The following is a 27,369-nucleotide window of genomic DNA, read 5'->3' on the forward strand; positions in this document are numbered from 1 at the left end:
GACCCATAAACATAAGCTCCACAAGAATAGTTTTAATTGAAGAAAGTTCTAGTACTAAAGAATCTTTATATTGGTCAGTTCGAGAGTTGTGCTTGGTCACAACTAACACGATGATGGAGACCTCCACATCCCACTCTTAAATATCATCTAACATATGCACCGTGTGGTAAGAATAATTATCATAATGCTTAGGGTCTTAAATATCTAAAACATCACTATAAAATTAATACTACAAAAGAGTACATACTTTTTAAAGTTAACCCTCATACTTACAATTTAAATTGATTGAATCGTCAGAGTGTTTGAATGTGCACCCTCACCCAGCATCTTCCGATCTTCAGAAATAACGAAAAACATGAATTCTTCGATTGATCAATCACACCCACAATTACTCGGCGATAATGGTCCATGAAAGACAAAAAAATATCCCGCGATAAACATCATTGGAAATATTTCATTCAAGAGATCATTTATTCTTGCAAGCATGACGACGATTATTGTCTAATCAATTATTTACTTTAAAAACATCGTAAGTTTTCTTTGAATTATTAATTTTTTCTTTGGAGAAAAATATTGTATTAAATTTCACGAGAATACCTTTTCTCATATTCATACATAAAAATATATAATTGAAGTTATTAATGCATGAAAACATTTATGGTAGCAAACAAGAAAATTTCCATTTTTTAAACAATTATTTATTTTAAATGAAATATAGTAAGAATAATTATGAAAACATTTATGGTAGTAAAAATATCATCTAACATATGCACCGTGTGGTAAGAATAATTATCATAATGCTTAGGGTCTTAAATATCTAAAACATCACTATAAAATTAATACTACAAAAGAGTACATACTTTTTAAAGTTAACCCTCATACTTACAATTTAAATTGATTGAATCGTCAGAGTGTTTGAATGTGCACCCTCACCCAGCATCTTCCGATCTTCAGAAATAACGAAAAACATGAATTCTTCGATTGATCAATCACACCCACAATTACTCGGCGATAATGGTCCATGAAAGACAAAAAAATATCCCGCGATAAACATCATTGGAAATATTTCATTCAAGAGATCATTTATTCTTGCAAGCATGACGACGATTATTGTCTAATCAATTATTTACTTTAAAAACATCGTAAGTTTTCTTTGAATTATTAATTTTTTCTTTGGAGAAAAATATTGTATTAAATTTCACGAGAATACCTTTTCTCATATTCATACATAAAAATATATAATTGAAGTTATTAATGCATGAAAACATTTATGGTAGCAAACAAGAAAATTTCCATTTTTTAAACAATTATTTATTTTAAATGAAATATAGTAAGAATAATTATGAAAACATTTATGGTAGTAAAAATATCATCTAACATATGCACCGTGTGGTAAGAATAATTATCATAATGCTTAGGGTCTTAAATATCTAAAACATCACTATAAAATTAATACTACAAAAGAGTACATACTTTTTAAAGTTAACCCTCATACTTACAATTTAAATTGATTGAATCGTCAGAGTGTTTGAATGTGCACCCTCACCCAGCATCTTCCGATCTTCAGAAATAACGAAAAACATGAATTCTTCGATTGATCAATCACACCCACAATTACTCGGCGATAATGTCCATGAAAGACAAAAAAATATCCCGCGATAAACATCATTGGAAATATTTCATTCAAGAGATCATTTATTCTTGCAAGCATGACGACGATTATTGTCTAATCAATTATTTACTTTAAAAACATCGTAAGTTTTCTTTGAATTATTAATTTTTTTCTTTGGAGAAAAATATTGTATTAAATTTCACGAGAATACCTTTTCTCATATTCATACATAAAAATATATAATTGAAGTTATTAATGCATGAAAACATTTATGGTAGCAAACAAGAAAATTTCCATTTTTTAAACAATTATTTATTTTAAATGAAATATAGTAAGAATAATTATGAAAACATTTATGGTAGTAAAAATATCATCTAACATATGCACCGTGTGGTAAGAATAATTATCATAATGCTTAGGGTCTTAAATATCTAAAACATCACTATAAAATTAATACTACAAAAGAGTACATACTTTTTAAAGTTAACCCTCATACTTACAATTTAAATTGATTGAATCGTCAGAGTGTTTGAATGTGCACCCTCACCCAGCATCTTCCGATCTTCAGAAATAACGAAAAACATGAATTCTTCGATTGATCAATCACACCCACATTACTCGGCGATAATGGTCCATGAAAGACAAAAAAATATCCCGCGATAAACATCATTGGAAATATTTCATTCAAGAGATCATTTATTCTTGCAAGCATGACGACGATTATTGTCTAATCAATTATTTACTTTAAAAACATCGTAAGTTTTCTTTGAATTATTAATTTTTTTCTTTGGAGAAAAATATTGTATTAAATTTCACGAGAATACCTTTTCTCATATTCATACATAAAAATATATAATTGAAGTTATTAATGCATGAAAACATTTATGGTAGCAAACAAGAAAATTTCCATTTTTTAAACAATTATTTATTTTAAATGAAATATAGTAAATTTTATGTGAGTTATTTGCTATTTTGTTTTTAAAATGTATTGTATATAATGTACTAACGCCCACCGTGGGACTCGAACCCACGACCACAAGGTTAAGAGCCTTGCGCTCTACCAACTGAGCTAGACGGGCAATACGGGCTCGGCTTGAAAGACTAATATTTGAAATTATAATTCTAGTAATTTATTATTATTACTAATTGTATTATTTCTAATTTGAATGCTCATCTTTTTATTTTTCAAATTTTGAAAGATTTAAATAACATGCGGTTATAATTTTAATTAGAAATGTGTTGAACATTTCCTTAAATAGAAATTAGTTAATAAAATTTTGTGTGTACAATTCATATGTTAAAATACACGTATTAATATGAAAATTCAAAATTCCGACTCTCAAAGTTTCAAAGTTTAAGTTTCATATAGTTTTTATGATATAACCTTTACGGAATTTTATCTTAAGAATTTTTTTTCTAACTATATCATGAGAGATCACAATGATCTTTGTACGTCATAGTAAATAAATACACTGGAGGGATACTCGAATAAAATTCCGTACCTTCATCAGATTGGGGTTTGAAAAGTACCTTATACCCAAGAAATTGTCTTTATGCAATATTGAAGAATCAAAACATGTAACTCATGCAAAAAAAGTTATGCGATGGTGACACCAAGGTATTTAATATCTCATCCATATAGGCTTCAATAAATTTTTCATATGACCCTTACTTAAGTTTCATAGCATGAGTCGTTATAAGATCATAAATGTAATCATGACCACGATAGACTTGTCAAGCCTAAAAAAATTGAAATTAACTACATCGCAACTCTGTCGATCCTATCTTGACAAGTTACTGGTAGAATCATATTCAAACCTTAGAATGTTAAGCATCATTAGATAACCAAAAGTTATCCATCTAACAAGACCGCTGAATTAGTTAAGTGATCCTATGAGACAGTTGATGGATTTGTAACTGGAATAAAATTCAAGAGTGTTGAGTACAACGGGAGGTCACCCTTGTCATCAAATCAAATAGTCGTTGGTAACGCCTCCAAGAAACTTTTGATCACATGAACGATTAGACCCAAAAACATAAGCTCCACAAGAATAGTTTTAATTGAAGAAAGTTCTAGTACTAAAGAATCTTTATATTGGTCAGTTCGAGAGTTGTGCTTGGTCACAACTAACACGATGACGGAGACCTCCACATCCCACTCTTAAATATCATCTAACATATGTACCGTGTGGTAAGAATAATTATCATAATGCTTAGGGTCGTAAATATGTAAAACATCACTATAAAATTAATACTACGAATGAGTACATAGTTTTTAAAGTTAACCCTCATACTTACAATTTAAATTGATTTAATCGTCAGAGTGTTTGAATGTGCACCCTCACCCAGCATCTTCCGATCTTCAGAAATAACAAAAAACATGAATTCTTGGATTGATCAATCACACCCACCATTACTCGGCGATAATGGTCCATGAAAGACAAAAAAAAATCCAGCGATAAACATCATTGGAAATATTTCATTCAAGAGATCATTTATTCTTGCAAGCATGACGACGATTATTGTCTAATCAATTATTTACTTTAAAAACATCGTAAGTTTTCTTTGAATTATTAATTTTTTTCTTTGGAGAAAAATATTGTATTAAATTTCACGAGAATACCTTTTCTCATATTCATACATAAAAATATATAATTGAAGTTATTAATGCATGAAAACATTTATGGTAGCAAACAAGAAAATTTCCATTTTTTAAACAATTATTTATTTTAAATGAAATATAGTAAATTTTATGTGAGTTATTTGCTATTTTGTTTTTAAAATGTATTGTATATAATGTACTAACGCCCACCGTGGGGCTCGAACCCACGACCACAAGGTTAAGAGCCTTGCGCTCTACCAACTGAGCTAGACGGGCAATACCGACTCGACTTGAAAGACTAATATTTGAAATTATAATTCTAGTAATTTATTATTATTACTAATTGTATTATTTCTAATTTGAATGCTCATCTTTTTATTTTTCAAATTTCAAAAGATTTAAATAACATGCGGTTATAATTTTAATTAGAAATGTGATGAACATTTCCTTAAATAGAAATTAGTTATTAAAATTTTGTGTGTACAATTCATATGTTGAAATACACGTATTAATATGAAAATTAAAAATTCCGACTCTCAAGTTTCAAAGTTTAAGTTTCATATAGTTTTTATGATATAACCTTTACGGAATTTTATCTTAAGAATTTTTTTTTCTAACTATATCATGAGAGATCACAATATTCTTTGTAAGTCATAGTAGATAAATACACTGGAGGGATACTCGAATAAAATTCCGTACCTTCATCAGATCGGGCTTTGAAAAGTACCTTATACCCAAGAAATTGTCTTTATGCAATACTGAAGAATCAAAACATGTAACTCATGCAAAAAAAGTTATCCGATGGTGACACCAAGGTATTTAATATCTCATCCATATAGGCTTCAATAAATTTTTCATATGACCCTTACTTAAGTTTCATAGCATGAGTCGTTATAAGATCATAAATGTAATTATGACCACGAAAGACTTGTCAAGCCTAAAAAAATTGAAATAAACTACATCGCAACTCTGTCGATCCTATCTTGATAAGTTACTGGTAGAATCATATTCAAACCTGAGAATGTTAAGCATCATTAGATAACTAAAAGTTATCCATCTAACAAGACCGCTGAATTAATTAAATGATCCTATGAGACAGTTGATGGATTTGTAACTGGAATAAAATTCAAGAGTGTTGAGTACAACGGGAGGTCACCCTTATCATCAAATCAAATAGTCGTTGGTAACGCCTCCAAGAAACTTTTGATCACATGAACGATTAGACCCATAAACATAAGCTCCACAAGAATAGTTTTAATTGAAGAAAGTTCTAGTACTAAAGAATCTTTATATTGGTCAGTTCGAGAGTTGTGCTTGGTCACAACTAACACGATGATGGAGACCTCCACATCCCACTCTTAAATATCATCTAACATATGTACCGTGTGGTAAGAATAATTATCATAATGCTTAGGGTCTTAAATATGTAAAACATCACTATAAAATTAATACTACAAATGAGTACATAGTTTTTAAAGTTAACCCTCATACTTACAATTTAAATTGATTTAATCGTCAGAGTGTTTGAATGTGCACCCTCACCCAACATGTTCCGATCTTCAGAAATAACGAAAAACATGAATTCTTCGATTGATCAATCACACCCACCATTACTCGGCGATAATGGTCCATGAAAGACAAAAAAAAATCCAGCGATAAACATCATTGGAAATATTTCATTCAAGAGATCATTTATTCTTGCAAGCATGACGACGATTATTGTCTAATCAATTATTTACTTTAAAAACATCGTAAGTTTTCTTTGAATTATTAATTTTTTTCTTTGGAGAAAAATATTGTATTAAAGTTCACGAGAATACCTTTTCTCATCTTCATACATAAAAATATGTGATTGAAGTTATTAATGCATGAAAACATTTATGGTAGCAAACAAGAAAATTTCCATTTTTTCAACAATTACTTAAAATGTAATGTACGAACGCCCTCCGTGGGGCTCGAACCCAAGACCACATGGTTAAGAGTCTTGCGCTCTACCAACTGAGCTAGACGGGCAATACCGGCGCGGCTTGAAAGACTAATATTTGAAATTATAATTCTAGTAATTTATTATTATTACTAATTGTATTATTTCTAATTTGAATGCTCATCTTTTTATTTTTCAAATTTCGAAAGATTTAAATAACATGCGGTTATAATTTTAATTAGAAGTGTGTTGAACATTTCTTTAAATAGAAATTAGTTAAAAAAAAATTGTTTGTACAATTCATATGTTGAAATACACGTATTAATATGAAAATTCAAAATTCCGACTCTCAAAGTTTCAAAGTTTAAGTTTCATATAGTTTTTATGATATAACCTTTACGGAATTTTATCTTAAGAATTTTTTTTTCTAACTATGTCATGAGAGATCACAATGATTTTTGTAAGTCATAGTAGATAAATACACTGGAGGGATACTCGAATCAAATTCCGTACCTTCATCAGATCGGGCTTTGAAAAGTACCTTATACCCAAGAAATTGTCTTTATGCAATACTGAAGAATCAAAACATGTAACTCATGCAAAAAAAGTTATCCGATGGTGACACCAAGGTATTTAATATCTCATCCATATAGGCTTCACTAAATTTTTCATATGACCCTTACTTAAGTTTCATAGCATGAGTCGTTATAAGATCATAAATGTAATTATGACCACGAAAGACTTGTCAAGCCTTAAAAATTTAAAATAAACTACATCGCAACTCTGTCGATCCTATCTTGACAAGTTACTGGTAGAATCATATTCAAACCTTAGAATGTTAAGCATCATTAGATAACTAAAAATTATCCATCTAACAAGACCGCTGAATTAATTAAATGATCCTATGAGACAGTTGATGGATTTGTAGCTGAAATAAAATTCAAGAGTGTTGAGTACAACGGAAGGTCACCCTTGTCATCAAATCAAATAGTCGTTGGTAACGCCTCCAAGAAACTTTTGATAACATGAACGATTAGACCCATAAACATAAGCTCCTCAAGAATAGTTTTAATTGAAGAAAGTTCTAGTACTAAAGAATCTTTATATTGGTCAGTTCGAGAGTTGTGCTTGGTCACAACTAACACGATGATGGAGACCTCCACATCCCACTCTTAAATATCATCTAACATATGTACCGTGTGGTAAGAATAATTATCATAATGCTTAGGGTCTTAAATATGTAAAACATCACTATAAAATTAATACTACAAATGAGTACATACTTTTTAAAGTTAACCCTCATACTTACAATTTAAATTGATTTAATCGTCAGAGTGTTTGAATGTGCACCCTCACCCAGCATCTTCCGATCTTCAGAAATAACGAAAAACATGAATTCTTCGATTGATCAATCACACCCACCATTACTCGGCGATAATGGTCCATGAAAGACAAAAAAAAATCCAGCGATAAACATCATTGGAAATATTTCATTCAAGAGATCATTTATTCTTGCAAGCATGACGACGATTATTGTCTAATCAATTATTTACTTTAAAAACATCGTAAGTTTTCTTTGAATTATTAATTTTTTCTTTGGAGAAAAATATTGTATTAAATTTCACGAGAATACCTTTTCTCATCTTAATACATAGAAAATATATAATTGAAGTTATTAATGCATGAAAACATTTATGGTAGCAAACAAGAAAATTTCCATTTTTTCAACAATTACTTAAAATGTAATGTACGAACGCCCTCCGTGGGGCTCGAACCCAAGACCACATGGTTAAGAGTCTTGCGCTCTACCAACTGAGCTAGACGGGCAATACGGGCGCGGCTTGAAAGACTAATATTTGAAATTATAATTCTAGTAATTTATTATTATTACTAATTGTATTATTTCTAATTTGAATGCTCATCTTTTTATTTTTCAAATTTCGAAAGATTTAAATAACATGCGGTTATAATTTTAATTAGAAGTGTGTTGAACATTTCCTTAAATAGAAATTAGTTAATAAAATTTTGTGTGTACAATTCATATGTTGAAATACACGTATTAATATGAAAATTCAAAATTCCGACTCTCAAAGTTTCAAAGTTTAAGTTTCATATAGTTTTTATGATATAACCTTTACGGAATTTTATCTTAAGATTTTTTTTTTCTAACTATATCATGAGAGATCACAATGATTTTTGTAAGTCATAGTAGATAAATACACTGGAGGGATACTTGAATAAAGATCCGTACCTTCATCAGATCGGGCTTTGAAAAGTACCTTATACCCAAGAAATTGTCTTTATGCAATACTGAAGAATCAAAACATGTAACTCATGCAAAAAAAGTTATCCCATGGTGACACCAAGGTATTTAATATCTCATCCATATAGGCTTCAATAAATTTTTCATATGACCCTTACTTAAGTTTCATAGCATGAGTCGTTATAAGATCATAAATGTAATTATGACCACGAAAGACTTGTCAAGCCTAAAAAAATTGAAATAAACTACATCGCAACTCTGTCGATCCTATCTTGACAAGTTACTGGTAGAATCGTATTCAAACCTTAGAATGTTAGGCATCATTAGATAAATAAAAGTTATCCATCTAACAAGACCGCTGAATTAATTAAATGATCCTATGAGACAGTTGATGGATTTATAACTGAAATAAAATTCAAGAGTGTTGAGTACAACGGAAGGTCACCCATGTCATCAAATCAAATAGTCGTTGGTAACGCCTCCAAGAAACTTTTGATCACATGAACGATTAGACCCATAAACATAAGCTCCACAAGAATAGTTTTAATTGAAGAAAGTTCTAGTACTAAAGAATCTTTATATTGGTCAGTTCGAGAGTTGTGCTTGGTCACAACTAACACGATGATGGAGACCTCCACATCCCACTCTTAAATATCATCTAACATATGTAACGTGTGGTAAGAATAATTATCATAATGCTTAGGGTCTTAAATATGTAAAACATCACTATAAAATTAATACTACAAATGAGTACATACTTTTTAAAGTTAACCCTCATACTTATAATTTAAATTGATTTAATCGTCAGAGTGTTTGAATGTGCACCCTCACCCAACATCTTCCGATCTTCAGAAATAACGAAAAACATGAATTCTTCGATTGATCAATCACACCCACCATTACTCGGCGATAATGGTCCATGAAAGACAAAAAAAAAATCCAGCGATAAACATCATTGGAAATATTTCATTCAAGAGATCATTTATTCTTGCAAGCATGACGACGATTATTGTCTAATCAATTATTTACATTAAAAACATCGTAAGTTTTCTTTGAATTATTAATTTTTTTCTTTGGAGAAAAATATTGTATTAAATTTCACGAGAATACCTTTTCTCATCTTCATACATAAAAATATGTAATTGAAGTTACTAATGCATGAAAACATTTATGGTAGCAAACAAGAAAATTTCCATTTTTTCAACAATTACTTATTTTAAATGAAATATAGTAAATTTTATGTGAGTTATTTGCTATTTTGTTTTTAAAATGTATTGTATGTAATGTACTAACGCCCACCGTGGGGCTCGAACCAACTGAGCTAGACGGGCAATACCGGCTTGATAGACTAATATTTGAAATTATAATTCTAGCAATTTATTATTATTACTAATTGTATTATTTCTAATTTGAATGCTCATCTTTTTATTTTTCAAATTTCGAAAGATTTAAATAACATGCGGTTATAATTTTAATTAGAAAAGTGTTGAACATTTCCTTAAATAGAAATTAGTTAATAAAATTTTGTGTGTACAATTCATATGTTGAAATACACGTATTAATATGAAAATTCAAAATTCCGACTCTCAAAGTTTCAAAGTTTAAGTTTCATATAGTTTTTATAATATAACCTTTACGGAATTTTATCTTAAGAATTTTTTTTCTAACTATATCATGAGAGATCACAATGATTTTTGTAAGTCATAGTAGATAAATACACTGGAGGGATACTCGAATAAAATTCCGTACCTTCATCAGATCGGGCTTTGAAAAGTACCTTATACCCAAGAAATTGTCTTTATGCAATATTGAAGAATCAAAACATGTAACTCATGCAAAAAAAATTATCCGATGGTGACACCAAGGTATTTAATATCTCATCCATATAGGCTTCAATAAATTTTTCATATGACCCTTACTTAAGTTTCATAGCATGAGTCGTTATAAGATCATAAATGTAATTATGACCACGAAAGACTTGTCAAGCCTTAAAAAGTTGAAATAAACTACCTCGCAACTCTGTCGATCCTATCTTGACAAGTTACTGGTAGAATCATATTCAAACCTTAGAATGTTAGGCATCATTAGATAACTAAAAGTTATCCATCTAACAAGACCGCTGAATTAATTAAATAATCCTATGAGACAGTTGATGAATTTGTAACTGGAATAAAATTCAAGAGTGTTGAGTACAACGGAAGGTCACCCTTGTCATCAAATCAAATAGTCGTTGGTAACGCCTCCAAGAAACTTTTGATCACATGAACGATTAGACCCATAAACATAAGCTCCACAAGAATAGTTTTAATTGAAGAAAGTTCTAGTACTAAAGAATCTTTATATTGGTCAGTTCGAGAGTTGTGCTTGGTCACAACTAACACGATGATGGAGACCTCCACATCCCACTCTTAAATATCATCTAACATATGCACCGTGTGGTAAGAATAATTATCATAATGCTTAGGGTTTTAAATATGTAAAACATCACTATAAAATTAATACTACAAATGAGTACATACTTTTTAAAGTTAACCCTCATACTTACAATTTAAATTGATTTAATCGTCAGAGTGTTTGAATGTGCACCCTCACCCAGCATCTTCCGATCTTCAGAAATAACGAAAAACATGAATTCTTCGATTGATCAATCACACCCACCATTACTCGGCGATAATGGTCCATGAAAGACAAAAAAAAAATCCAGCGATAAACATCATTGGAAATATTTCGTTCAAGAGATCATTTATTCTTGCAAGCATGACGACGATTATTATCTAATCAATTATTTACATTAAAAACATCGTAAGTTTTCTTTGAATTATTAATTTTTTTCTTTGGAGAAAAATATTGTATTAAATTTCACGAGAATACCTTTTCTCATCTTCATACATAAAAATATGTATTTGAAGTTACTAATGCATGAAAACATTTATGGTAGCAAACAAGAAAATTTCCATTTTTTCAACAATTACTTATTTTAAATGAAATATAGTAAATTTTATGTGAGTTATTTGCTATTTTGTTTTTAAAATGTATTGTATGTAATGTACTAACGCCCACCGTGGGGCTCGAACCCACGACCACAAGGTTAAGAGCCTTGCGCTCTACCAACTGAGCTAGACGGGCAATACGGGCGCGGCTTGATAGACTAATATTTGAAATTATAATTCTAGTAATTTATTATTATTACTAATTGTATTATTTCTAATTTGAATGCTCATCTTTTTAGTTTTCAAATTTCGAAAGATTTAAATAACATGCGGTTATAATTTTAATTAGAAGTGTGTTGAACATTTCCTTAAATAGAAATTAGTTAATAAAATTTTGTGTGTACAATTCATATGTTGAAATACACGTATTAATATGAAAATTCAAAATTCCGACTCTCAAAGTTTCAAAGTTTAAGTTTCATATAGTTTTTATGATATAACCTTTACGGAATTTTATCTTAAGAATTTTTTTTTCTAACTATATCATGAGAGATCACAATGATTTTTGTAAGTCATAGTAGATAAATACACTGGAGGGATACTCGAATAAAATTCCGTACCTTCATCAGATCGGGCTTTGAAAAGTACCTTATACCCAAGAAATTGTCTTTATGCAATACTGAAGAATCAAAACATGTAACTCATGCAAAAAAAATTATCCGATGGTGACACCAAGGTATTTAATATCTCATCCATATAGGCTTCAATAAATTTTTCATATGACCGTTACTTAAGTTTTATAGCATGAGTCGCTATAAGATCATAAATGTAATTATGACCACGAAAGACTTGTCAAGCCTAAAAAAATTGAAATAAACTACATCGCAACTCTGTCGATCCTATCTTGATAAGTTACTGGTAGAATCATATTCAAACCTGAGAATGTTAAGCATCATTAGATAACTAAAAGTTATCCATCTAACAAGACCGCTGAATTAATTAAATGATCCTATGAGACAGTTGATGGATTTGTAACTGGAATAAAATTCAAGAGTGTTGAGTACAACGGGAGGTCACCCTTATCATCAAATCAAATAGTCGTTGGTAACGCCTCCAAGAAACTTTTGATCACATGAACGATTATACCCATAAACATAAGCTCCACAAGAATAGTTTTAATTGAAGAAAGTTCTAGTACTAAAGAATCTTTATATTGGTCAGTTCGAGAGTTCTGCTTGGTCACAACTAACACGATGATGGAGACCTCTACATCCCACTCTTAAATATCATCTAACATATGTACCGTGTGGTAAGAATAATTATCATAATGCTTAGGGTATTAAATATGTAAAACATCACTATAAAATTAATACTACAAATGTGTACATACTTTTAAAAGTTAACCCTCATACTTACAATTTAAATTGATTTAATCGTCAGAGTGTTTGAATGTGCACCCTCACCCAGCATCTTCCGATCTTCAGAAATAACGAAAAACATGAATTCTTCGATTGATCAATCACACCCACCATTACTCGGCGATAATGGTCCATGAGAGACAAAAAAAATCCAGCGATAGACATCATTGGAAATATTTCATTCAAGAGATCATTTATTCTTGCAAGCATGACGACGATTATTGTCTAATCAATTATTTACTTTAAAAACATCGTAAGTTTTCTTTGAATTATTAATTTTTTTCTTTGGAGAAAAATATTGTATTAAATTTCACGAGAATACCTTTTCTCATCTTCATACATAAAAATATGTAACTGAAGTTATTAATGCATGAAAACATTTATGGTAGCAAACAAGAAAATTTCCATTTTTTCAACAATTACTTATTTTAAATGAAATATAGTAAATTTTATGTGAGTTATTTGCTATTTTATTTTTAAAATGTATTGTATGTAATGTACTAACGCCCACCGTGGGGCTCGAACCCACGACCACAAGGTTAAGAGCCTTGCGCTCTACCAACTGAGCTAGACGGGCAATACGGGCGCGGCTTGAAAGACTAATATTTGAAATTATAATTCTAGTAATTTATTATTATTACTAATTGTATTATTTCTAATTTGAATGCTCATCTTTTTATTTTTCAAATTTCGAAAGATTTAAATAACATGCGGTTATAATTTTAATTAGAAGTGTGTTGAACATTTCCTTAAATAGAAATTTGTTAATAAAATTTTGTGTGTACAGTTCATATGTTGAAATACACGTATTAATATGAAAATTCAAAATTCCGACTCTCAAAGTTTCTAAGTTTATGTTTCATATAGTTTTTATAATATAACCTTTACGGAATTTTATCTTAAGAATTTTTTTTTCTAACTATATCATGAGAGATCACAATGATTTTTGTAAGTCATAGTAGATAAATACACTGGAGGGATACTCGAATAAAGATCCGTACCTTCATCAGATCGGGCTTTGAAAAGTACCTTATACCCAAGAAATTGTCTTTATGCAATACTGAAGAATCAAAACATGTAACTCATGCAAAATAAATTATCCGATGGTGACACCAAGGTATTTAATATCTCATCCACATAGGCTTCAATAAATTTTTCATATGACCCTTACTTAAGTTTCATAGCATGGGTTGCTATAAGATCATAAATGTAATTATGACCACGAAAGACTTGTCAAGCCTAAAAAAATTGAAATAAACTACATCGCAACTCTCTTGATCCTATCTTGACAAGTTACTGGTAGAATCATATTCAAACCTTAGAATGTTAAGCATCATTAGATAACTAAAAGTTATCCATCTAACAAGACCGCTGAATTAATTAAATGATCCTATGAGACAGTTGATGGATTTGTAACTGGAATAAAATTCAAGAGTGTTGAGTACAACGGAAGGTCACCCTTGTCATCAAATCAAATAGTCGTTGGTAACGCCTCCAAGAAACTTTTGATCACATGAACGATTGGACCCATAAACATAAGCTCCACTAGAATAGTTTTAATTGAAGAAAGTTCTAGTACTAAAGAATCTTTATATTGGTTAGTTCGAGAGTTGTGCTTGGTCACAACTAACACGATGATGGAGACCTCCACATCCCACTCTTAAATATCATCTAACATATGTATCGTGTGGTAAGAATAATTATCATAATGCTTAGGGTATTAAATATGTAAAACATCACTATAAAATTAATACTACAAATGAGTACATACTTTTTAAAGTTAACCCTCATACTTACAATTTAAATTGATTTAATCGTCAGAGTGTTTGAATGTGCACCCTCACCCAGCATCTTCCGATCTTCAGAAATAACGAAAAACATGAATTCTTCGATTGATCAATCACACCCACCATTACTCGGCGATAATGGTCCATGAAAGACAAAAAAAATCCAGCGATAGACATCATTGGAAATATTTCATTCAAGAGATCATTTATTCTTGCAAGCATGACGATGATTATTGTCTAATCAATTATTTACTCTAAAAACATCGTAAGTTTTCTTTGAATTATTAATTTTTTTCTTTGGAGAAAAATATTGTATTAAATTTCACGAGAATACCTTTTCTCATCTTCATACATAAAAATATGTAATTGAAGTTATTAATGCATGAAAACATTTATGGTAGCAAACAAGAAAATTTCCATTTTTTCAACAATTACTTATTTTAAATGAAATATAGTAAATTTTATGTGAGTTATTTGCTATTTTGTTTTTAAAATGTATTGTATCTAATGTACTAACGCCCACCGTGGGGCTCGAACCCACGACCACAAGGTTAAGAGCCTTGCGCTCTACTGATGTGAAAATAGCAAGTGTACTATTTTTCTCACTGTAGTAATAAAAGGGACATTCCCCGTTTGTCGATCTCAAGGACTGCTTGACGATACAGAGTTTATAGATTGTTTCAATTAGACAAAAGCCTTTGGTTTTTGTGTTGTGGTGTAATTATACTACCAATTGCAAATAAATAAAACAAGTAAAAAGGTTGAACGAGATACAAATGAGAGAAGATTGCTAGGGTTCGGTGAATGAAACTTCTTGTAACAGATATAATTTATGACGGCGTAGAGCTATTCCTGTCAAATTAATTCCGGTCCTCAAGGGTATCTATTCCTAAGTCCTTAGTAATAGACCTTTGATTATGTAACCTAATTACTATGTCCATAAACAATTAGGTTCATACTCAAGCATTCACATATCAAGAATTACCGGTCAGATAGAAAATCCCTAGTCCTAGGTTATTTTTACTATCCAAAGTTCTTATCCAGGTCAATGAATAATTGCGGTCCAGCTTACACTATTCATAATAATCATCATTCGTTGGTCCGACGAATAACGCATAAAGAACGGCGATAAGAACAAATTAATGGAAAAGAAGAAATAAGCAATACTTTCATAAACATCAATACTGTCACATTCAGAATCAGGGTCACCCCCCTAGCAATGGGGGGTTTAGCTACTCATAAGAAAAGTAAACACAAAGATTAATATTGTTGTCATTACAGAATTTCGTGAGGAATCAATCTTCAATAGTCGGAAAACTCTTGAACATATGAATCCCTTGATCTTCCTTGAGTCTCCAGCTCTCAAAACGCGTATATTTTCTCTCCCTGGTGTCCAACCCCCGGAAAATCGTGGTCTGGCCTCTTAATAGCTATTCAGTTGGATTTTTCCTGAATTTGTGCTCCATACGCGTACTGCGCTGTCCCATACGCGTACTGCCTAGTAGGAAACGCGTATTGGACGTAACACAGCATCTGGTACGCGTATTGCCCAGCCTGTTACGCGTATTGCCCAAGTTGGTACGCGTATTGCCCATGCTGGTACGCGTATCACCAGAAGCTTGTATTTTGGCTGAATTTTCCTTCCCTCTGGTCATTTACGTATGGTACGCGTACTGGGAAGGTCCATACGCGTATCATATAAGGTCATACGCGTATGGACAGCAGGTTCTCCAAAAATTGACTTTTTCTTCCGTTTTCTTGCTCGGGCTCGATTTCTCATCTGACGTTTGATCCCCTGAGCTTCCAAACTAGCTTTTTACCTGCTGACATACCAAAAAGTGTAAAATATCCTCAAGAAACTCATCAGTAACAACACACTTAATATCATAGAATTGAGCTTATTTCTAACTAAAAATGCTTCAGTTTACACAGTTTACCTGATTTATTTACGGTTAAATAGTGGAATGTCTAGCATAAATGGTGACTGATCACAACCCCAAACTTAGCTTGTTGCTTGTCCTCAAGTAACATCTTATTACCATCAAAAATCATGTCACCCCAAACTTACTGTAAAACAGTTCTTACCACAATACTGCTGAAATCTTTCGCACTGGACCTCTTGATGTTTTTCAGGTTTTCTGATTCTTCCACATAGCCAACGAGCTAGAAACTCTTTCCCTCAGAGATATGACTTTACCTGTCAGCTTATATCACACTCTCACCAAGTCTCTCTGGGTTAAAGTTTTATCACTCTCAAATCACAATATGCAATATCAAATCAACAGTTTGAATAAATTCTCTCATCCTATCAACATGTACAATCACACACACTTTTTGAGGTCTTTTAGGGTTGTAACGGGGCTTGGGTTTAGGTAGGCTATGAAGGTGGAACCTAGGGTTTATGTTTATTGTATTTTGTTTTTTTTTTTGGTTCAGAGTACATGAAATCATTCTCTTACTACGTTTCTTTGTTATTATTCCTGTAGGGTCATGCAATCCTCTTTTCCTTTTATTTCTAGTGAATGTAGCATCTTTCAAAAGCTGTTCTTCGCTTTTCTCTTTCTTTCTTTTGGTTATTATTACTTTTTTTTTCTTTTTCTTTTTTTTTTTTTTTTTTTTTTTATACGACATTCACTTACTATTCATTGACTGCAAAGCTACCCCAAACTTAAAGGTTGCTATACCAACAGCAACCCCAAACTTAGATAGAAACGTAGATATGAACTCACTTCTCACATACTCTGAACAGGGTAAGATAGGTCCAGGGTCATGGGTTTAGAAAAAAAAACGGGTATATCAACAATAAATGATTAAAGGCTCAACGGGGTAAAACAATGGATAATAATAATAATAATGGGATGGCTAGAAAGGCTCTAGGTGATAACAAAAAACATGCCTCAGTGTGTGTATTCGTACAGCTAATAATAACAAAAGAACGTACGCAAACCAAGATTGATAAAGACATACCTGATATCGCTCATATGATAATAAGTGTTTGGCTTTTTATGAACTCACCAGGACGGGTTAAGCTGACTTGTTCTATCATACCTCTGAGTTCAAAGCTCATGCTCGTGGTTCTGATGTTAATCTTAACCAGTGCGTCCAATCATAAACAACAATATCTAACGTCAGGGGACTGAAAGGGAGGATGCCCAAGTAGTTGGTGTAAGTGATCGCGAAACTAATAGCCAGACATAGTCATGTATCTAAGGAAATAAACAGGAAAATTGAGATAAACCAAATCACATTCATTAGAATTCGCCAACCCATAATAGGTGGTTACATCAAAGCAACAGAAATTAAAACTGCATAACTAAAAAAAAAAAACCAAAAATTACACAAATAAAACCAAAAGTACAAAAACAACAATCAAAGTCAATCACTCTGTCCACCGTCCTGCATGTGGGTATCAAAATTAATCATATCTGTCGGGTCCAAAATAGTCTGCCCTCGTGCGAATGCCGAGATAGGCGTCAATGTCTCTGTGTGGCCCGACGGAGACTGCTGCTGCTGAGGTGGTGTCTGATGCGGTGGTTGCTGCGGTGGCTGCTGCGGAATCTCTCCCCCTATCTGCACTGGCTGGTTCCACCAAGGATAGGTGAACTGGCCAAAATGAGGGGCTGGAGGCGGTCCCGAGAATCTATCTCTGAAGCGCTGTGCCTCCTCCCACAGATCCGTCTGATGAGTCAGAACTCTCCCTGACAGCCCATACTGAAAACAGAAGTCCTGCATCAAACAAAACTGGGACATCTGCATCCGATACTCTCTGGAGTTCTCATCAATCGGAGGAGGCTGAGGTGGCTGTGTTTCTGCTGCAGTCGGCTGAGCCTCCTGCTGCGGAGCACTGGTGCTTCCCTCCCTGTCTCGTGGTTGCCTCAGAGGGCGGGGCTGATCATCTGTGACCGTCCTCTCTTTCATCCAGTGGGCGTTCAGGGGTGCAGCTGGTCGCAACATCAGCGAATCAGAGAAGTCCGGGACACCCGCTTTCTTGCACAGCAGGTAAATCACAGTCGCATGGCCTAAGGATTTCTTAGGCGACTGAGCTATGTCATCCATATCAGCCGCTATGATTTGTCCAAGGTTCACTTGTTTCTGATGCAGGATCTGATGGAGCAGTAAGGCACGTTCGGATATTAATTCTGACCCGCTTCAATTAGTACTCAGATTGTGATGAATGAAATAGGCCAAAGCCTTCGGAATCGGTGCTAGATCAACCACCATAACCTTTGCAGGAGAGATTTTGGACGTGGGTGCCCAATCGTGGCCTGGCCTAATCAGTGAATTTTTCATGTCAGCGTAAGGCCAATAGTTTTTGTCCGACCGTTTCATCTCATTAAACGGACAAACGGAATCATAAAACTTGCATTTCAGCACACTATTGATCGTTCTTCCATCAAATTTGATCGCTGTGCCCCTGACCCATGATACGAACGCTGCATTACCTGTGGGATCGTCTTCGTCAGATGTTACCCTTAGCGCATTCGCGTAAAACTCCCAGATCAAATCCAGTGAAACCGGTTGGATTTTGTCATTAAAATAGATCAACTTCTGCTTCTTTAGGATATTCGTGACCTCTGGATACGTATCATTCTGATACATCCAATGTTTTTCTTCAACCATGCTTCGTCCCTTTATTTGTTCATAACGCTCTGCATGGTGGGTGGTACGGAAGTTGTTGATCTCGGACGGTGATTGAGACATGATGTTGCTCTGTGGACTGAATGAAAAAGAAGAAAACAGAGAAAATTCACAGTAATACGCAGAAAATACATAATGAAAAAGTGAGAAAATGAAGTCCGTACGGACAAAAAATATATATACAGCCCCATAAAACAGATACGCGTAAGATACGCTGCAAATACGCGTATCAGACTGCCTTACGCGTACCTTACGCGTATCACTTTGCCATACGCGTATCATACGCTGCAAAAACAAGTGTAAAAAGTGATCTGCGTAACAGATCACGTATCATAAGATGATACGCGTATGGCCTGGTCCCTTACGCGTATGCTTCGTCTATACGCGTATCATACGCGTTTCACCAGAGGCATGCATTTTTGATGACCAATACGCGTATCATAAACCCATACGCGTATTGGCAGGTTCATTTTCAAAATTTTTTCTTTTTGTTTTCTATTAAAATTTTTTTTCTTTTCTACATACTAACTGACTCGGCAAAAATAAAACGAAAGAAAGAATCAAACCTCCCTTGGGTTGCCTCCCAAGCAGCGCTTCGTTTAACGTCGCATGGCTCGACGGGACACCTCATACTCAGAGGAGTTTAACGGATTCAATTGGCCCCCCTTCACCGGGATTGTATGGCTTTAACCTCTGACCATTAACTTTGAAAGTGTCGCCATTCTTCTCATTTTTAAGCTCTATTGCTCCATAAGGAAGTACTTTGTTAATGACGAACGGTCCAGACCATCTTGACCTCAATTTCCCTTGGAACAACTTCAACCTGGAATTAAACAAAAGTACAAGTTGTCCCTCCCGAAATTCCTTTTTCTGGATCTTTTTATCATGCCACTTTTTTGTTTGTTCTTTGTAAATTTTGGCATTTTCATAAGCTTGATTCCTGAATTCTTCCAACTCGTGAAGTTGAAGAATTCGGGATTCACCAGCTTTGAAGAGATCACAGTTAAGGAATTTGGAGGCCCAGAAGGCTCTGTGCTCGAGTTCGAGTGGTAAATGACAAGCCTTACCGTAAACTAATTGATAGGGAGACATACCTATTGGTGTTTTAAATGCAGTCCTGTATGCCCACAATGCATCATCCAGCTTTACTGACCAATCTTTCCGGGAAGCACTTACCGTCTTTTCTAAGATTTGCTTTATTTGACGGTTGGATACCTCCACTTGCCCACTCGTCTGGGGGTGATATGGTGTGGCTATCTTATGTTTGACATTATACTTCTTCAACAGATTCTCAAAGAGTTTATTTATAAAATGCGTACCTTGGTCACTAATTAAAGCCCGTGGTACCCCAAACCTAGAGAAGATGTTATGCCTCAAGAACTTCACCACCACTTTAGCATCATTAGTTGGTAATGCCACAGCTTCTACCCACTTTGACACATAATCGACCGCAACCAATATGTAATTCTTACCAGATTATGGCGGAAAGGGTCCCATAAAATAAATTCCCCAAACATCAAACAGCTCAACTTCTAGCATGGAGTTTTGTGGCATCTGATTCCGTTTTGTAATGTTACCTATTCGTTGGCACCTATCACATTCTCGGACTATATAATTTGCATCCTTGAATAGCGACGGCCAATACAAACCCGATTGGAGGACTTTTGCTGCAGTTCTATCTCCACTGAAATGTCCACCATACTCAGAATTATGACAAGCTTTCAGAATGTCGGCTTGCTCTCTTTCTGGAACACATCTTCTGATCAAACCATCCACTCCCTTTTTGTAAAGAAATGGATCATCCCATAAGTATAACCTGCAATCATAAAGAAACTTTTTCTTTTGGTGAGAATTAAAGTCATCAGGTATAACCCCACCTACCACATAATTTGCATAATCAGCAAACCATGGTATCTCTTGAACAGCAAGTATTTTCTCATCAACGAATGTGTCCTGAATAGGATGTTCCTCCTCAGTTTCTTTGATTGGGGACATGCGAGATAAGTGATCCGCGACCGTGTTCTCGCATCCCTTCTTGTCTTTGATTTCCAAATCAAACTCCTGAAGGAGGAGGATCCATCTCAAAAGTCTCGGCTTCGATTCCTGCTTAGCAAACAAATACTTTAAAGCAGCATGGTCAGTATACACAATGACTTTTGAACCAAGCAAATATGATCTAAATTTGTCAAAAGCATAAACCACGGCCAACAACTCCTTTTCGGTAGTTGCATAATTCATTTGGGCCGGGTTAAGGACATGACTAGCATAATAAATCACATGCAATAATTTGTCCTTTCTCTGTCCTAGGACAGCCCCCACAGCAAGGTCACTTGCATCACACATTATTTCGAAAGGCAATGACCAATCGGGGGCGATAACAACAGGTGCACTGATCAACTTACTCTTTAAAGTTTCGAAAGCTACCATGCAGTTTTTATCAAAATTAAATTGCTTGTCTTTGACTAGCAAATCAGTCAACGGTTTGGCGACTTTTGAGAAGTCTCTGATAAACCTGCGATAAAAACCTGCATGACCCAAAAAACTCCTCATCCCTTTTTCATTCACAGGAGGTGGAAGGTTAGCTATCACCTCCACTTTGGCTTTATCCACTTCTATTCCTTTGTGGGAAATTTTGTGTCCTAGCACAATTCCTTCCTGCACCATGAAATGACATTTCTCCCAATTGAGAATAAGGTTAGTTTCCTGACATCTTTGCAAAACAAGAGACAAGTTAGCTAAACAATTATCAAAAGAAGAACCAAACACAGAGAAATCATCCATAAACACCTCCATATACTTTTCAAGCATGTCGGAGAATATAGATGTCATACACCTCTGAAAAGTAGCTGGGGCATTGCACAGCCCAAATGGCATCCGTCTGTAAGCGAAAATACCATAAGGACATGTAAATGCCGTCTTTTCCTGATCTTCCGGGGCTACAGCAATTTGGTTGTATCCCGAATATCCATCCAGAAAGCAATAATACTCATGACCTGCAAGTCTTTCTAACATTTGATCAATAAACGGGAGAGGAAAATGGTCCTTTCTTGTTGCAGTGTTCAGTCTTCTGTAATCGATGCATACTCGCCACCCTGTCACTGTGCGGGTTGGGATCAATTCATTCTTTTCATTTAGAATTACTGTGGTTCCTCCTTTCTTGGGTACCACATGCACTGGACTCACCCACGAGCTGTCAGAAATTGGGTAAATCATTCCCGAATCTAACAACTTTACAACCTCTTTCCTTACCACTTCTTTCATTGCTGGGTTTAACCTCCTCTGTGGTTGCACTACCGGTTTCTGATTATCCTCCATCAGTATCTTATGCATGCATACTGTGGGGCTAATACCTTTTAAATCCTCAATAGTCCACCCAATAGCACTCTTATGCTTCTTTAGTACCTGTATTAACTTTTCCTCATCTATGGCATTTAGCTCAGAACTGATAATAGCAGGATAATTTGTCCCAGATCCTAGAAAGACATATTTAAGATTTACCGGCAATTGTTTTAATTCAAAATTTATACCTGGTTTACTTACCTTTTCATTTTCTAATTTTGGTGAAGATCTCAGGTCCTCCCACCGACGTGGTTTGGATTTCATCCAAAGAGGTTGTGTATCCAGCATGGCAAGCACTTCTTTTTCTTTTTCATCATCATTCTCTTCAATCTCTCTGACTGACAGACTCAGAACTCTTTCCAATGGTAATTCAGGAAACTTTCTTTGCATTGTGCTAGTCACTATTTGATCAATTACTTCAACAGAGTGGTTTGTACACATTTCCTCTTTATGTTTCATAGTATCCCGGACATCAATTCTGAGCTCTTCATCATATACCTTTAGGGTCAAGGTACCTCCCTCAATGTCTATCATGCATCTACCTGTTTCTAAGAACGGTCTTCCCAGAATCAGAGGTATCTCTTCATCTTCTGGCATTTCCAAAATTACAAAATCAACAGGAAAAACAAATTTATCAACTTTGACCAGAACATCCTCAACCACCCCAAAAGGTCTCTTCACTGAGTGGTCAGCAAATTGAAGTGTCATTCTGGTATCCTGAACATTGCCAATTCCCAGCTTCCTGTAAATAGACAAAGGCATAAGGCTAACACTAGCCCCCAAATCAATCAACGCCCTTTTAAAAGACCTATCTCCAATGGTACACGGGATGGTCACAGACCCTCTATCTGGCTTCTTTACTGGAATCTTCATACCCTGCAAAATAGCACTACAAGTTTCAGTTAATATAACAGGGTCAGTGTCAGTGGTGCGCTTCTTGGAGATGATGTCTTTCATGAACTTCGCATAGATAGGCATCTGCTCGAGTGCCTCAGAGAATGGAATATTGATTTCTAATTTCTTGAACAATTCCATGAATTTCTGAAAATTTTTCTCATCTTGCTTCTTCTTTTTGTTTCTTTGTGGGAAAGGAAGCTTAATGATGGGTTTTGGTTCAGGTAGCTTTTCTTGTACCACCGGCATTTTCACACTTTCTTCCTCAGGTGGTGTCTTATTCTCTAAGATTTCCAGGTCCACTTCACACAATGTATCTTCTTCCTCATCCTTCTTCTTAAGATCTTCAACAGATTTTCCGCTTCTTGTTGTTACCGCACTCACATTATTGTGCTCCCTTGGATTTGTCACTGTTGCACTAGGTAATGCGCCTGGTATTTGGGAATTTGTTATCTGTTGTGCTATCTGACCCAATTGAATCTCCAGATTTTTAATTGATGCATTGGTGCTTTTCTGATTATTCCTGGTTTCCTCCTGAAATTGCATATTATGAGTTGCCATCTTCTCTATAGCAATCTCCCAATCCGCTTTCTTCGGTACCTGTTGCTGATAAGGTTGCTGTTGGTACGGTGGTTGTTGTTGTGGAGGTCCTTGAATATTACCCTGCTGATCTTTCCAAGAGAAATTAGGATGATTTTTCCACCCCGGATTATAAGTATTTGAGTAGGGATTATTCTGCCTCAGGTAATTTATAGCTTGCACTTGTTCTGCGGTTGCAACACAATGCATGGTAAAGTGTGGTCCACTACAAATCTCACAAATCATGGTCGGAACCGGTTGCACTTGAGCAACAGTCTGGGTACCTATATTCATAGCTTTCAATCTTCTTTCAACCTCAGCTGCAATTTGGTCTTCCATTTTCACTACCTGATTTGCTAATTTCAAGTCAATTTTTCCCTCCGGCTGATTCACAGTGCGGTCATATAATTCCAAATGCTCATTTGCTGCAATAGCTTCGATGATCTTTTTGATACCGGTTGCTGTTGAAAAATTAGATGAGCCACCAGCAGCTGTATCAATGAGTTGCTTAGTTTTCATTTTCAGCCCGTTTACAAAATTCTGCATTTGTTCAGTTTCATCCAAATTATGTGTAGGACATGCAACTAAACATCTCTTGAATCTTTTGTATGCATCTCCAAGGGTCTCTCCGTCTTTCTGTTTAAAATTCACAATGTCATACCTCTTACGGATATACACAGAAGCAGGAAAATACTCGTTCAAGAATGTTGTTTCCATTTGTTGCCAAGTAGTAATGCTTCCTGCGGGTAGGGAATAGAACCATTCCTCAGCGTCCTCAGATAAGGTGAATGGGAACATGACCAATCTCTTTGCCTCTTCAGAATGCCCATCAATTTTTAATGATGTGGTCATAGTCAGAAACCTCTGCAGATGCTTGTTTGCATCCTCATTGATTTTTCCTGCAAAAGGTTTACTTTCTAACTGGCGGATGGTTGAGGGATGTAACTGGAAGTGAGCAACATTAACAGGTTGGTTAACAATGGTCAACCGCACTGCTGGGTTATTCTGTCTGCCATAATCACCTAAAAGTCTCTCCGCTGGAGGTGGGTCTGCAGCCATGTTTTCGGTGTCTGGATGTGAAGCTGTGTCTGATTCAGATTTTTCGGAGTGAATAGAAACTGGAGTGACAGGTGTGGCCGGTTCTTCGGTGTCAGAGTTGGCCAGTTTCTTTCTTCTAGCTTCTCTGAGCTTTTTGCGCAGTGTTCTCTCTGGTTCTGCGTCAAAATGAAAATGAGCTGAGGCCTTACCTCGCATACACAGATTAGAAGAAGTTAGTTATTATAATAATAAAAATAAAAATTAACAATAAATAAAATTTTGGATGCAGAGCAACAAAATTCTAATTGAAAATAAATTAATAAACTCTACTATCTTTGGCAGTCCCCGGCAACGGCGCCAAAAACTTGATGTGAAAATAGCAAGTGTACTATTTTTCTCACTGTAGTAATAAAAGGGACATTCCCCGTTTGTCGATCTCAAGGACTGCTTGACGATACAGAGTTTATAGATTGTTTCAATTAGACAAAAGCCTTTGGTTTTTGTGTTGTGGTGTAATTATACTACCAATTGCAAATAAATAAAACAAGTAAAAAGGTTGAACGAGATACAAATGAGAGAAGATTGCTAGGGTTCGGTGAATGAAACTTCTTGTAACAGATATAATTTATGACGGCGTAGAGCTATTCCTGTCAAATTAATTCCGGTCCTCAAGGGTATCTATTCCTAAGTCCTTAGTAATAGACCTTTGATTATGTAACCTAATTACTATGTCCATAAACAATTAGGTTCATACTCAAGCATTCACATATCAAGAATTACCGGTCAGATAGAAAATCCCTAGTCCTAGGTTATTTTTACTATCCAAAGTTCTTATCCAGGTCAATGAATAATTGCGGTCCAGCTTACACTATTCATAATAATCATCATTCGTTGGTCCGACGAATAACGCATAAAGAACGGCGATAAGAACAAATTAATGGAAAAGAAGAAATAAGCAATACTTTCATAAACATCAATACTGTCACATTCAGAATCAGGGTCACCCCCCTAGCAATGGGGGGTTTAGCTACTCATAAGAAAAGTAAAAACAAAGATTAATATTGTTGTCATTACAGAATTTCGTGAGGAATCAATCTTCAATAGTCGGAAAACTCTTGAACATATGAATCCCTTGATCTTCCTTGAGTCTCCAGCTCTCAAAACGCGTATATTTTCTCTCCCTGGTGTCCAACCCCCGGAAAATCGTGGTCTGGCCTCTTAATAGCTATTCAGTTGGATTTTTCCTGAATTTGTGCTCCATACGCGTACTGCGCTGTCCCATACGCGTACTGCCTAGTAGGAAACGCGTATTGAACGTAACACAGCATCTGGTACGCGTATTGCCCAGCCTGTTACGCGTATTGCCCAAGTTGGTACGCGTATTGCCCAGGCTGGTACGCGTATCACCAGAAGCTTGTATTTTGGCTGAATTTTCCTTCCCTCTGGTCATTTACGTATGGTACGCGTACTGGGAAGGTCCATACGCGTATCATATAAGGTCATACGCGTATGGACAGCAGGTTCTCCAAAAATTGACTTTTTCTTCCGTTTTCTTGCTCGGGCTCGATTTCTCATCTGACGTTTGATCCCCTGAGCTTCCAAACTAGCTTTTTACCTGCTGACATACCAAAAAGTGTAAAATATCCTCAAGAAACTCATCAGTAACAACACACTTAATATCATAGAATTGAGCTTATTTCTAACTAAAAATGCTTCAGTTTACACAGTTTACCTGATTTATTTACGGTTAAATAGTGGAATGTCTAGCATAAATGGTGACTGATCATCTACCAACTGAGCTAGACGGGCAATACGGGCGCGGCTTGAAAGACTAATATTTGAAATTATAAATCTAGTAATTTATTATTATTACTAATTGTATTATTTTTAATTTGAATGCTCATCTTTTTATTTTTCAAATTTCGAAAGATTTAAATAACATGTGGTTATAATTTTAATTAGAAGTGTGTTGAACATTTCCTTAAATAGAAATTAGTTAATAAAATTTTGTGTGTACAATTCATATGTTGAAATACACGTATTAATATGAAAATTCAAAATTCCGACTCTCAAAGTTTCAAAGTTTAAGTTTCATATAGTTTTTATGATATAACCTTTACGGAATTTTATCTTAAGATTTTTTTTTTCTAACTATATCATGAGAGATCACAATGATTTTTGTAAGTCATAGTAGATAAATACACTGGAGGGATACTCGAATAAAATTCCGTACCTTCATCAGATCGGGCTTTGAAAAGTACCTTATACCCAAGAAATTGTCTTTATGCAATACTGAAGAATCAAAACATGTAACTCATGCAAAAAAAATTATCCGATGGTGACAC

The 27,369-nt window shown here is 34.5% G+C and overlaps 4 non-coding genes across 4 annotated transcripts; all 4 read right to left on the bottom strand.

Moving 5' to 3' along the window:
* Positions 1-2,618: 2,618 nt before the first annotated feature.
* TRNAK-CUU (transfer RNA lysine (anticodon CUU)) lies at positions 2,619-2,691 on the bottom strand. Its single transcript has one exon. It is a non-coding gene; the product is annotated as a tRNA-Lys (tRNA).
* Positions 2,692-4,417: 1,726 nt separating this feature from the next.
* TRNAK-CUU (transfer RNA lysine (anticodon CUU)) lies at positions 4,418-4,490 on the bottom strand. Its single transcript has one exon. It is a non-coding gene; the product is annotated as a tRNA-Lys (tRNA).
* A 6,964-nt stretch (positions 4,491-11,454) lies between these two features.
* TRNAK-CUU (transfer RNA lysine (anticodon CUU)) lies at positions 11,455-11,527 on the bottom strand. The gene has a single exon. It is a non-coding gene; the product is annotated as a tRNA-Lys (tRNA).
* Positions 11,528-13,253: 1,726 nt separating this feature from the next.
* TRNAK-CUU (transfer RNA lysine (anticodon CUU)) lies at positions 13,254-13,326 on the bottom strand. Its single transcript has one exon. It is a non-coding gene; the product is annotated as a tRNA-Lys (tRNA).
* Positions 13,327-27,369: the final 14,043 nt, after the last annotated feature.

This window comes from Lathyrus oleraceus, chromosome 5, assembly GCF_024323335.1.
Source record: "Lathyrus oleraceus cultivar Zhongwan6 chromosome 5, CAAS_Psat_ZW6_1.0, whole genome shotgun sequence".
NCBI lineage: Eukaryota > Viridiplantae > Streptophyta > Magnoliopsida > Fabales > Fabaceae > Lathyrus > Lathyrus oleraceus.